Source organism: Aulostomus chinensis, chromosome 5 (genome assembly GCF_037954235.1).
Source record: "Aulostomus chinensis isolate RoL2024-O1b breed Wild chromosome 5, RoL_Achi_v1.0, whole genome shotgun sequence".
NCBI lineage: Eukaryota > Metazoa > Chordata > Actinopteri > Syngnathiformes > Aulostomidae > Aulostomus > Aulostomus chinensis.
Genome location: NC_141324.1, coordinates 1603490 through 1616054, shown reverse-complemented (window position 1 = coordinate 1616054; position 12565 = coordinate 1603490).

The following is a 12565-nucleotide window of genomic DNA, read 5'->3' as shown; positions in this document are numbered from 1 at the left end:
GTGATGTAATGGGAGTTGCTACCATGCTCAAAATGATGCAACAGTAATGTAGCGAGAGTTGCTACGAACCTCAAAATGATGCTACTGTAATGTCGTGAGAGTTGCTACGATCCTCAAAATGACGCTACAGTAATGTAGTGAGAGTTGCGAAAAACCTCAAAATGATGCTGACAGTGATTTGGTGAGAGTTGCAACGAACCTCAAAATGATGCTGACAGTCATGTAGTGAGAGTTGCTACGAACCTAAAAATGATGCTACAGTGTTGTACTGAGAGTTGCTACGAACCGAAGAAATGATGCGAAAGTGATGTCATGAGAGTTGCTACAAACATAAGAAATGATGCTTCAGTGATGTGGAGAGAGTTGCTACTAACCTAAGAAATGATGCTCCAGTGATGTAGTGAGAAATGCTACAAATCTCAAAATTATGCTACAGTGATATGGTAAGAGTTGCTTCTAACCTCAAAATGATGCTACAGTGATGTAATGGGAGTTGCTACCATGCTCAAAATGATGCTAAAGTAATGTCGTGAGAGTTGCTACGAACCTCAAAATGATGCTACAGTAATGTAGCGAGAGTTGCTACGAACCTCAAAATGATGCGACTGTAACGTCGTGAGAGTTGCTACGATCCTCAAAATAATGCTACAGTAATGTAGTGAGAGTTGCTCAAAACATCAAAATGATGCTCCAGTGATGTCGTAAGAGTTCCTAGTAATGTAATGAGAGTTGCTACTATCCTCCAAATGATGCTACAGTCATGTAGTGAGAGTTGCTAAAAATCTCAAAATGATGCTATTGTGATGTCGTGAGAGTTGCTTAAAACCTTAAAATGATGCTGACAGTCACGTAGTGAGAGTTGCTACTATCCTCACAATGATGCTACAGAGATGTAGTGAGAGTTGCTAAAAATCTCAAAAATGATGCGACAGTGATGTAGTGAGAGTTGCTTGCAATCTCAAAATGATGCGACAGTGATGTGGTGAGAGTTGCTACTATCCTCCAAATGATGCTCCAGTGACGTCGTGAGAGTTGCTTACAATCTAAAAATGATGCGACAGTGATGTGGTGAGAGTTGCTACTATCCTCCAAATGATGCTACAGTGATGTAGTGAGAGTTGCTCCGAACCTCAAATTGATACTCCAGTGATGCAGTCAGAGTTGCTTCAAACCTTAAAATGATGTGACAGTGATGTGGTTAGAGTTGCTACTATCCTCCAAATGATGCTACAGTGATGGAGTGAGAGTTTCTCAAAATGATGCGACAGTGATGTGGTGAGAGTTTCTGAAAAATCTCAAAATGATGCGACAGTGATGTGGTAAGAGTTGCTACGATCCTCCACATGATGCTACAGTGATGGAGTGAGAGTTCCTCCAAATGATGCTACAGTGATGTAGTGAGAGTTGCGTACAATCTCAAAATGATGCCGACAGTGATGTGGTGAGAATTGCGAAAAACCTCAAAATGATGCTCCAGTGATGGAGTAAGGGTTGCTAACAATCTCAAAATGATGCCGACAGTGATGTGGTGAGAATTGCGGAAAACCTCAAAATTATGCTCCAGTGATGTAGTAAGAGTTGCTACAAACCTAAGAAATGATGCTACAGTAATGTAGAGAGAGTTGCTACGATCCTAAAAATGATGCTAAAGTAATGTATTAAGTTGCTAAAAACCTCAAAATGATGCTACAGTGATGTAGTGAGAGTTGCTACTATCCTCCAAATGATGTTCCAGTGATGCAGTGAGAGTTGCTGCTATCCTCAAAATGATGCTACAGTGTTGTTGTAAGAGTTGCTTAAAATCTCAAAATGATGCTACAGTGATGTAGTGAGAGCTGCTAAAAACCTCAAAATGATTCCACAGTGATGTAGTGAGAGTTGCTACGAACCTCAAAATGATGCTGACAGTCATGTAGTGAGAGTTGTTACGAATTTCAAAATGATGCGACAGTGATGTAGTGAGAGTTGCAACGATCCTCCAAATGATGCTACAGTGATGTAATGGGAGTTGCTACCATGCTCAAAATGATGCTAAAGTAATGTCGTGAGAGTTGCTACGAACCTCAAAATGATGCTACAGTAATGTAGCGAGAGTTGCTACGAACCTCAAAATGATGCTACTGTAATGTCGTGAGAGTTGCTACGATCCTCAAAATAATGCTACAGTAATGTAGTGAGAGTTGCTCAAAACATCAAAATGATGCTCCAGTGATGTCGTAAGAGTTCCCAGTAATGTAGTGAGAGTTGCTACTATCCTCCAAATGATGCTACAGTCATGTAGTGACAGTTGCTAAAAATCTCAAAATGATGCTATTGTGATGTCGTGAGAGTTACTTAAAACCTTAAAAGGATGCTGACAGTCACGTAGTGAGAGTTGCTACTATCCTCACAATGATGCTACAGAGATGTAGTGAGAGTTGCTAAAAATCTCAAAAATGATGCTACAGTGATGTAGTGAGAGTTGCTTAAAACCTTAAAATGATGCTGACAGTCATGTAGTGAGAGTTGCTACTATCCTCCAAATGATGCGACAGTGATCTAGTGAGAGTTGCTACTATCCTCAAAATGATGCTCCAGTGACGTAGTGAGAGTTGCTTAAAACCTTAAAATGATGCTGACAGTCACGTAGTGAGAGTTGCTACTATCCTCACAATGATGCTACAGAGATGTAGTGAGAGTTGCTTAAAACCTTAAAATGATGCTGACAGTCATGTAGTGAGAGTTGCTACTATCCTCCAAATGATGCGACAGTGATCTAGTGAGAGTTGCTACTATCCTCAAAATGATGCTCCAGTGACGTAGTGAGAGTTGCTTAAAACCTTAAAATGATGCTGACAGTCACGTAGTGAGAGTTGCTACTATCCTCACAATGATGCTACAGAGATGTAGTGAGAGTTGCTAAAAATCTCAAAAATGATGCTACAGTGATGTAGTGAGAGTTGCTTGCAATCTCAAAATGATATGACAGTGATGTAGTGAAAGTTGCTACTATCCTCAAAATGATGCTCCAGTGACGTCGTGAGAGTTGCTACTAACCTCACAATGATGCTACAGAGATGTAGTGAGAGTTGCTAAAAATCTCAAAAATGATGCTACAGTGATGTAGTGAGAGTTGCTTGCAATCTCAAAATGATATGACAGTGATGTAGTGAAAGTTGCTACTACCCTCAAAATGATGCTCCAGTGACGTCGTGAGAGTTGCTTACAATCTAAAAATGATGCGACAGTGATGTGGTGAGAGTTGCTACTATCCTCCAAATGATGCTACAGTGATGTAGTGAGAGTTGCTCCGAACGTCAAATTGATACTCCAGTGATGCAGTCAGAGTTGCTTCAAACCTTAAAATGATGTGACAGTGATGTGGTTAGAGTTGCTACTATCCTCCAAATGATGCTACAGTGATGGAGTGAGAGTTTCTCAAAATGATGCGACAGTGATGTGGTGAGAGTTTCTGAAAAATCTCAAAATGATGCGACAGTGATGTGGTAAGAGTTGCTACGATCCTCAAAATGATGCGACAGTGATGTGGTAAGAGTTGCTACTATCCTCTAAATGATGCTACAGTGATGGAGTGAGAGTTCCTCCAAATGATGCTACAGTGATGTAGTGAGAGTTGTGTACAATCTCAAAATGATGCCGACAGTGATGTGGTGAGAATTGCGAAAAACCTCAAAATGATGCTCCAGTGATGGAGTAAGAGTTGCTAAAAATCTCAAAATGATGCGACAGTGATGTTGTGAGAGTTGCTAAAAATCTCAAAATTATGCTGACAGTCACATAGTGAGATTTGTTACTATCCTCAAAATGATGCTATGGTGATGTCGTGAGAGTTGCTTAAAACCTTAAAATGATGCTTACAGTCACGTAGTGAGAGTTGCTTAAAATCTCAAAATGATGCTACAGTGATGTAGTGAGAGTTGCTACGATCCTTAAAATGATGCTACAGTGTTGTAGTAAGAGTTGCTAAAAACCTCCAAATGATGCAACAGTCATGCAGTGAGAGTTGCTTACAATCTCAAAATGATGCTCCAGTGATGTAGTGAGAGTTGCTAAAAATCTCAAAATGATGCTAAAGTGATGTAGTAAGAGTTGCTAAAAACCTCAAAATGATGCTACAGTAATGTAGTGAGAGTTGCTACGATCCTTAAAATGATGCTACAGTGTTGTAGTAAGAGTTGCTAAAAACCTCCAAATGATGCTACAGTGATGTGGTGAGAGTTGCTTACAATCTCAAAATGACACGACAGTGATGTAGTGAGAGTTGCTAAAAATCTCAAAATTATGCTGACAGTCACATAGTGAGATTTGTTACTATCCTCAAAATGATGCTATGGTGATGTCGTGAGAGTTGCTTAAAACCTTAAAATGATGCTTACAGTCACGTAGTGAGAGTTGCTTAAAATCTCAAAATGATGCTACAGTGATGTGGTGAGAGTTTCTTAAAATCTCAAAATGATGCTACAGTGATGTGGTGAGAGTTTCTGAAAAATCTCAAAATGATGCGACAGTGATGTGGTGAGAGTTTCTGAAAAATCTCAAAATGATGCGACAGTGATGTGGTAAGAGTTGCTACTATCCTCCACATGATGCTACAGTGATGGAGTGAGAGTTTCTCCAAATGAGTTGGTTAGAGTTGAGTGGTTAAAGCTGCCTCAGCTGCTTTGAGACAGAGAACAGAGAACAAGCTAAGAGATCTGAAACCAGTCAAATATGCTTTTCTGTGTGCAGACCAGTGAGGGGCATGGAAGGGTATTTTACCACCAACACAGAACCCAGACTTTAGTCATGTGATGAGATGGAGACTCTGGTGATGAAGGTAATGGACAAAATGTGAATTGAAAGAGAACACGTTCAAAAATACCAACTAAACCAAATAAATGAACAAAGAAGCAGCACAAATGACCATTTCTTCTGCACAAATTTACTGGAATTAGACTGCATTTTTGGTCAGTGAGTAGATGAACGAGTGGGTGGAGCCATCCAGAGAGATTTTTTGACCTTCACCCTGAGGTGGGTGGAGCCATCCAGAGAGATTTTTTGACCTTCACCCTGAGGTGGGTGGAGCCATCCAGAGAGATTTTTTGACCCTCACCCTGAGGTGGGTGGAGCCATCCAGAGAGATTTTTTGACCCTCACCCTGAGGTGGGTGGAGCCATCCAGAGAGATTTTTTGACCCTCACCCTGAGGTGGGTGGAGCCATCCAGAGAGATTTTTTGACCCTCACCCTGAGGTGGGTGGAGCCATCCAGAGAGATTTTTTGACCCTCACCCTGAGGTGGGTGGAGCCATCCAGAGAGATTTTTTGACCCTCACCCTGAGGTGGGTGGAGCCATCCAGAGAGATTTTTTGACCTTCACCCTGAGGTGGGTGGAGCCATCCAGAGAGATTTTTTGACCCTCACCCTGAGGTGGGTGGAGCCATCGAGAGAGATTTTTTGACCCTCACCCTGAGGTGAGTGGAGCCATCGAGAGAGATTTTTTTACCCTAACCCTGAGGTGGGGGGAGCCATCCAGAGAGATTTTTTGACCCTCACCCTGAGGTGGGTGGAGCCATCCAGAGAGATTTTTTGACCCTCACCCTCACCCTGAGGTGGGTGGAGCCATCGAGAGAGATTTTTTGACCCTCACCCTGAGGTGGGTGGAGCCATTGAGAGAGATTTTTTGACCCTAACCCTGAGGTGGGGGGAGCCGTCGAGAGAGATTTTTTGACCTTCACCCTGAGGTGGGTGGAGCCATCAAGAGAGATTTTTTGACCCTCACCCTGAGGTGGGTGGAGCCATCAAGAGAGATTTTTTGACCCTCACCCTGAGCTGGGTGGAGCCATCGAGAGAGATTTTTTGACCCTAACCCTAACCCTGATGGGGGGGAGCCATCGAAAGAGATTTTTTGACTCTAACCCTCACCCTGAGGTGGGGGGAGCCATCCAGAGAGATTTTTTGACCCTCACCCTGAGGTGGGTAGAGCCATCGAGAGAGATTTTTTGACCCTCACCCTGAGGTGGGGGGAGCCATCGAGAGAGATTTTTTGACCCTCACCCTGAGGTGGGTGGAGCCATCAAGAGAGATTTTTTTTACCCTCACCCTGAGGTGGGGGGAGTCATCCAGAGAGATTTTTTGACCCTCACCCTCACCCTGAGGTGGGTGGAGCCATCAAGAGAGATTTTTTTGACCCTCACCCTGAGGTGGGGGAGCCATCGAGAGAGATTTTTTGACACTCACCCTCACCCTGAGGTGGGGGTAGCCATCGAGACAGATTTTTCGACCCTCACCCTCACCCTGAGGTGGGGGGAGCCATCAAGAGAGATTTTTTGACCCTCACCCTGAGGTGGGGGCATCCATCAAGAGAGATTTTTTGACCCTCACCCTGAGGTGGGTGGAGCCATCAAGAGAGATTTTTTGACCCTCACCCTGAGGTGGGTGGAGCCATCAAGAGAGATTTTTTGACCCTCACCCTGAGGTGGGTGGAGCCATCAAGAGAGATTTTTTGACCCTCACCCTGAGGTGGGTGGAGCCATCAAGAGAGGTTTTTTGACCCTCACCCTGAGGTTGGGGGAGCCATCGAGAGAGATTTTTTGACCCTCACCCTGAGGTGGGTGGAGCCATCGAGAGAGATTTTTTTACCCTAACCCTCACCCTGAGGTGGGGGGAGCCATCCAGAGAGATTTTTTGACCCTCACCCTGAGGTGGGTGGAGCCATCAAGAGAGATTTTTTGACCCTCACCCTGAGGTGGGTGGAGCCATCAAGAGAGATTTTTTGACCCTCACCCTGAGGTTGGGGGAGCCATCGAGAGAGATTTTTCGACCCTCACCCTCACCCTGAGGTTGGGGGAGCCATCGAGAGAGATTTTTTGACCCTCACCCTGAGGTGGGTGGAGCCATCGAGAGAGATTTTTTGACCCTAACCCTCACCCTGAGGTGGGGGGAGCCATCCAGAGAGATTTTTTTGACCCTCACCCTGAGGTGGGTGGAGCCATCAAGAGAGATTTTTTGACCCTCACCCTGAGGTGGGTGGAGCCATCCAGAGAGATTTTTTGACCCTCACCCTGAGGTGGGGGGAGCCATCAAGAGAGATTTTTTGACCCTCACCCTGAGGTGGGTGGAGCCATCCAGAGAGATTTTTTGACCCTCACCCTAGCCTGTCTTGGACACCATGCAAACAATTATGGAAGTGGTCACAGCTTGATATTTAAAAGGGTTTCAAGACTCAGCGCTCTTGTCTCACAAAGACTGTCACCATTATGACTGTGCCATTTGCTTCCAAAACAAAAACCTTGTTAAATCACTCAATGGGATAAGGTGCTCTTCATCTTCTATTCATCAGTAGACACTTTTTTCCCATCTCTGAAATAGTTTTCTGTCACTTGTTTGTGTGTGAAACAGAAGAAAAAAAGCTTCATTTTTGATGTCAAGTATCTCCTGGCTCGTGTGTCTTTGGAGGACAGCTCATGGACAGAAAGACAGAACTTGCCTTTATTCTTTTCTAAGGCAGTGTCCCACCTGCAGACTCAGCTTGTTCTGCTCTGTGGGAATTTTGGAACCACATGTATATTTTTTTCCTTTCTGGACTTCTAGAAAGCATTTTTTTTCCAATTCCATTTCAATTCTTTTCACTGACCGGCTAGAAGCACTAATACGCTTTATGGTAGTGTTCTCTTGTTGTGGTTGTTTTGAGAAAAAAAAGCATTTTCTACTTTATTTTGTAACTGGCCTGTTGGAAATGTTATCGGTAGTATTTTCTTTGGCATGAAGGTTTGACATCCGCAGTACCACATGTATCATGAGAGAAGTGTCCGACATGTCACGGCAAGCCTGTTGCTGAATACAACCAATAATGGTTCATGTTTTGAACCCCCAGCACCTTCGGGTGGTGGACCCAGCCCCCAGGAAAGACCGTGCATCGGTCTGCCTCCCACCACTTGGGGGGGAACATGAAATAATTAAGTTCACAACCTGCTGCCAGTGCACCCATTGTGTCCCCCTATGGTGACACATTCCTTGTCCCTAACCTATCTTTGGTGGGGGGATTCTTTCCCGAACTCCTAACCCTAAGGCAGCGAGAGATGGAGGAAGAGAAAAGAGAAGAGCTACAACAGCTCATACAAAAGAGTAAAAACCAGTGCTGTAGCAAGTCCTCTAAGGCAGAAACATCAGGAGCACATCATGAAGAACCAGTCCGCCCATGAGAGAGCTGTAAACAACCACAGCAGTCTCACACCCAGATACAGGCTACCTGTTCCAGACGTGTCCCCTAAGGTGCAGCCCCACCCTGTGACCAGCGTAAGGAACTGCTCCTGCGAAGGACAGTATCTGAACCAACTATAAAGTTGAAGTTAAAGAAGCTCATCAGTACGAGGCCAAACCCATTGCAACGTAAGATTAGTGCCCCTCCTGCCATCAAGCACAGGACAGAAACTCTGGATTCCTCTCCCAGCAGCACCCCAGCATCAGGGTGCAGCTCTCCCAACGACAGCCTCCACTCAGACAATGGGCCCTCCCACTGGCCCATGAGGCTCAGCGACTTCTGCTGAAGGATGGTAGATCTCCACTTCACCTTGCCCCCCAATCCAACTGCCATGCCCAACATCAGTGCTGGATTGGCTGCACAGGCGGACCTGCGAGGAGCCAGGTCCCTGGCAGTATCTGCTGTAAGAAAGAAAGAAAAAAAAGGAAAGAGACATTGAAGAAGGTATAGTGTGAGAAGAGTAGGAAGGGCAGACAGACAGCGTTGGAAGACCTAAGGTGGCAAAGGGGAGGTAAAAGGGACCCAGAACATGTCAGGAAGCTGTTGCTGTGTTCTGGTCCTGCATGTTAACACTTGGCCCCTAAAGGTAGCGTCTGCTCCTGCTGACTCAGGGCAACATTGAGAATGTGGATGCCCCTGATAGAGGAGCAGGTCATGATGTTGCTAGATGAGCTTGCTGAGCAGAACAGTTTCCAGTCCCACTTGTCTGGCTTGTTGGCAGTGGACTGGTGGAGAGAGCAGCCCTGTTCTTGAATGAGCCCCATGCCCTCTTCCACTGAGCTGATAAAGTGATGCTATCAGACACATTGATCTCAAAGGGTTTCACCAGTCATCACCAGTAACCTGCAGTATCACGACTAACAACACCTAAATATTATATTCTGAACAAGGAGCTGTAGTTTGAATATCTCCTAAAGCAAACTGATTCTTTCTAAATGCTTTTGAAGGCGTGTTCTGCCCAAGTAGAACACATGATTTGTTGATCTGGAAGAAATAAAAATGGATGAAAACGTCCAGAACGTCCCTCCCAAATCTGATTTCTTCAACTGAAAGAACGCTAACGTTTCTAGATTCATTCCCTCCCAGGAAGGTCTCATTTCCAGCTCTGCTCTCCCTCCACTACTGTTCAGTGTAGTATTTATTCTGCTGACTACTTCATTGACAGGTGGTCAAAATGTCTGGTGTTTCCTGAACTCAGCTGAGTGCTGCTCAGTAAAGGTGACATGACTTGAGGTTCTCTTCCTGCTGGGTCCATTTCAGTATTCTTATCCTTCCTAGCATTGGAGATACAGTAGCAGTCAGGGCTGGACTTGATTAGTACTGCATGTAGTACACACACACACACACACACACACACACACACACAAGTGTCACACATGCATCTGAACACACACACGTGTCACTCATGCATCTAAACACACACACACAAGTGTCAGACATGCATCTAAACACACACACACCTCACACATGCATCTGAACACACACACGTGTCACAAATGCATCTGAACACACACACACGTGTCACAAAACTGAAATCCAGGGTTTAGGGACTAAAAAAGACCCAGAGACCCACAACAAAAATAATAAACCAGTATTTCCATGGATAAGGAAGCCTAACAAGGTCACCAAGAGATGGAAACAACTTGGAGGATAGAAAATTGTTTCAGTTTATCTGACAGCTGATTGGAGACGTGGCTCAAAAGCGACCGTTACCATAGCGATGGGAACAGAAAGCTGACACAAGAGGAAGGTTCCAGCTCTGAAAAAGGACTTTGATCCAAATCTTGAACTGCCAGTAGAAATATCCTTTTGTATGTTGACCTTTGTTGACAGAAGTCACTTTAGCTTGGCAGTGAAGAGAATGGCTGCTAGCTTGACAAAGAACTGCACAAACCAGGTTCAAGCTGGACTTTGGACCCTGGTATCTGCAACGACTCCATCAACTCCTAATCTAGCAGCTCTGCTGGGTCCAACTATTTTACAGAACATTTGACAGACCTGTGGAGCAGTGAGGACACACAAGAGTGGACCTTTGCTATCTGGGTGTCCTCCAGTCAGGTGAGTGAAGTCATCCGGTCACGTGACTGAAGTCATCCGGTCAGGTGACTTAAGTCATCCGGTCAGGTGACTGAAGTCATGTCAGTCACGTGAGTGAAGTCATCCGGTCAGGTGACTGAAGTCATCCGGTCAGGTGATTGAAGTCATGTCAGTCACGTGACTGAAGTCATCCGGTCAGGTGACTGAAGTCATCCGGTCAGGTGATTGAAGTCATGTCAGTCACGTGACTGAAGTCATCCGGTCAGGTGACTGAAGTCATCCGGTCAGGTGACTGAAGTCATCCAGTCACGTGACTGAAGTCATCCGGTCACGTGACTGAAGTCATGTCAGTCAGGTGACTGAAGTCATACGGTGAGGTGACTGAAGTCATCCGGTCACGTGACTGAAGTCATCCGGTCAGGTGACTGAAGTCATGTCAGTCAGGTGACTGAAGTCATCGGGTCAGGTGACTGAAGTCATGTCAGTCACATGACTGATGCCATCCGGTTATGTGACTGAAGTCATCCGGTCAGGTGACTGAGTTCATCCAGTGAGGTGACTGAAGTCATGTCAGTCATTTGACTGAAGTCATCCGGTCATGTGACTGAAGTCATCCGGTCAGGTGACTGAAGTCATCCAGTCATGTGACTGAAGTCATCCGGTCAGGTGACTGAAGTCATCCGGTCAGGTGACTGAAGTCATGTCAGTCACGTGACTGAAGTCATCCGGTCAGGTGACTGAAGTCATGTCAGTCACGTGATTGAAGTCATCCGGTCAGGTGACTGAAGTCATCCGGTCAGGTGACTGAAGTCATGTCTGTCACGTGACTGAAGTCATCCGGTCAGGTGACTGAAGTCATGTCAGTCAGGTGACTGAAGTCATCCGGTCAGGTGACTGAAGTCATGTCAGTGATGTCACTTGGCAGGCCTTTCTTTGCCGTCTCATTCCAGAAAAGAACCCAGACTCCACCTGTGGCTCCATGATCACTGATGGACCTCTGGTTGGAGGCTGGACGATGATGTTTGGACTGGAAGGAAAACTCCTTGTCCAAATTGATGGTGTTCAAATTTAAAGTCCCACAATCAGAAGCAGCTGAATCTGACAGGTGGAGGTTTGGAACTACAAGATGGTGATGTTTTCTTGACTCCATGCTCTGACTGTCAGGGTGGATGACAGCTTCTTCTGCTGCTGCATCTGAGTGGCTAGGATGGGAGGTTTTACCTCCCCAGGTTGTCTGGTTCCAGGGGACATTTTAAAATTCCAGTCCCCTGCCTGGGCTGAACCTCAAACAGAAGTCAGTGAGGATGGGCATCCCTGTAGGTGCTCAACATGCAGCAAAGGTTTTAGTGACAGAAGACATTTGGATGAACACATGAGAACACACACTGGGGAGAAACCAAAAATGTACCTGGCACGAGGCTAAACATGAATTAATTTTGACCCCATCTGGAACGACATCAGTCTGGATCCTGTCATGTTTCAACTCACTCTACTTCCTGTCACATGGATGACCCATGATCGTCCTTGGACTCAGAGACAGAACCGTGTGTGGAAAGAGGATTCCCAGGAATCACTTTCTCTTTAAAGTGGAAAGCCTTGACACCAGGCTAGCTAAGTGAGACCCTGTTTAAATGGAGTTTCTCTGTGGAGCGTTCTGACAGGTCTGCCTGATCATAAAACCACATGAAGCACCAGGCCCAGACCTGATGTTGATCAAACAAACAATTCATTTACAAATGTTCATCAAAACTCCTTGAGGGTCACATTGTTGATAACAGCTTGAACTGACATCAAATCTGTCCTTCAGCCTGCTTCAGTCCAACAAATGACTCCAGCTGGAGCTAATCTGTGTCTTCGCTTCATCCAGTACAGCTGAACTGTTGGTGGGAATTTGCGTCCAGTGCTCCAATCTATTGATTTAACCTGGCTCAGAGCTGATATCCCCTCACGTCCAGAGCTCTGCTGACTGGGGGACAGATCTCAGTCACCCAAAATATCCAAATGTCACTTTTCTGGAATCTCAGTTGGCATAACAACAGCGTGTCGGATCGTTTGAAGACACCGGAAGACATCAAATATTCCGCAGGCGAAAGAATGGGTCTGTGCAATGAGTGAGACTGCATCCTATGAATGTGTGCTGAGCAGATTGAGTGATGATGGGAGGCAGGGGGCGACCCTGTGGGACAGGTCATGGGACTACATAAAGACAAATGACCCCACGAGGGTTCCGTTTTTCTCTTTTGTTTTGTTGAGGTCTCATGGTCCTGTATGCCACAGTCACAGATGGAA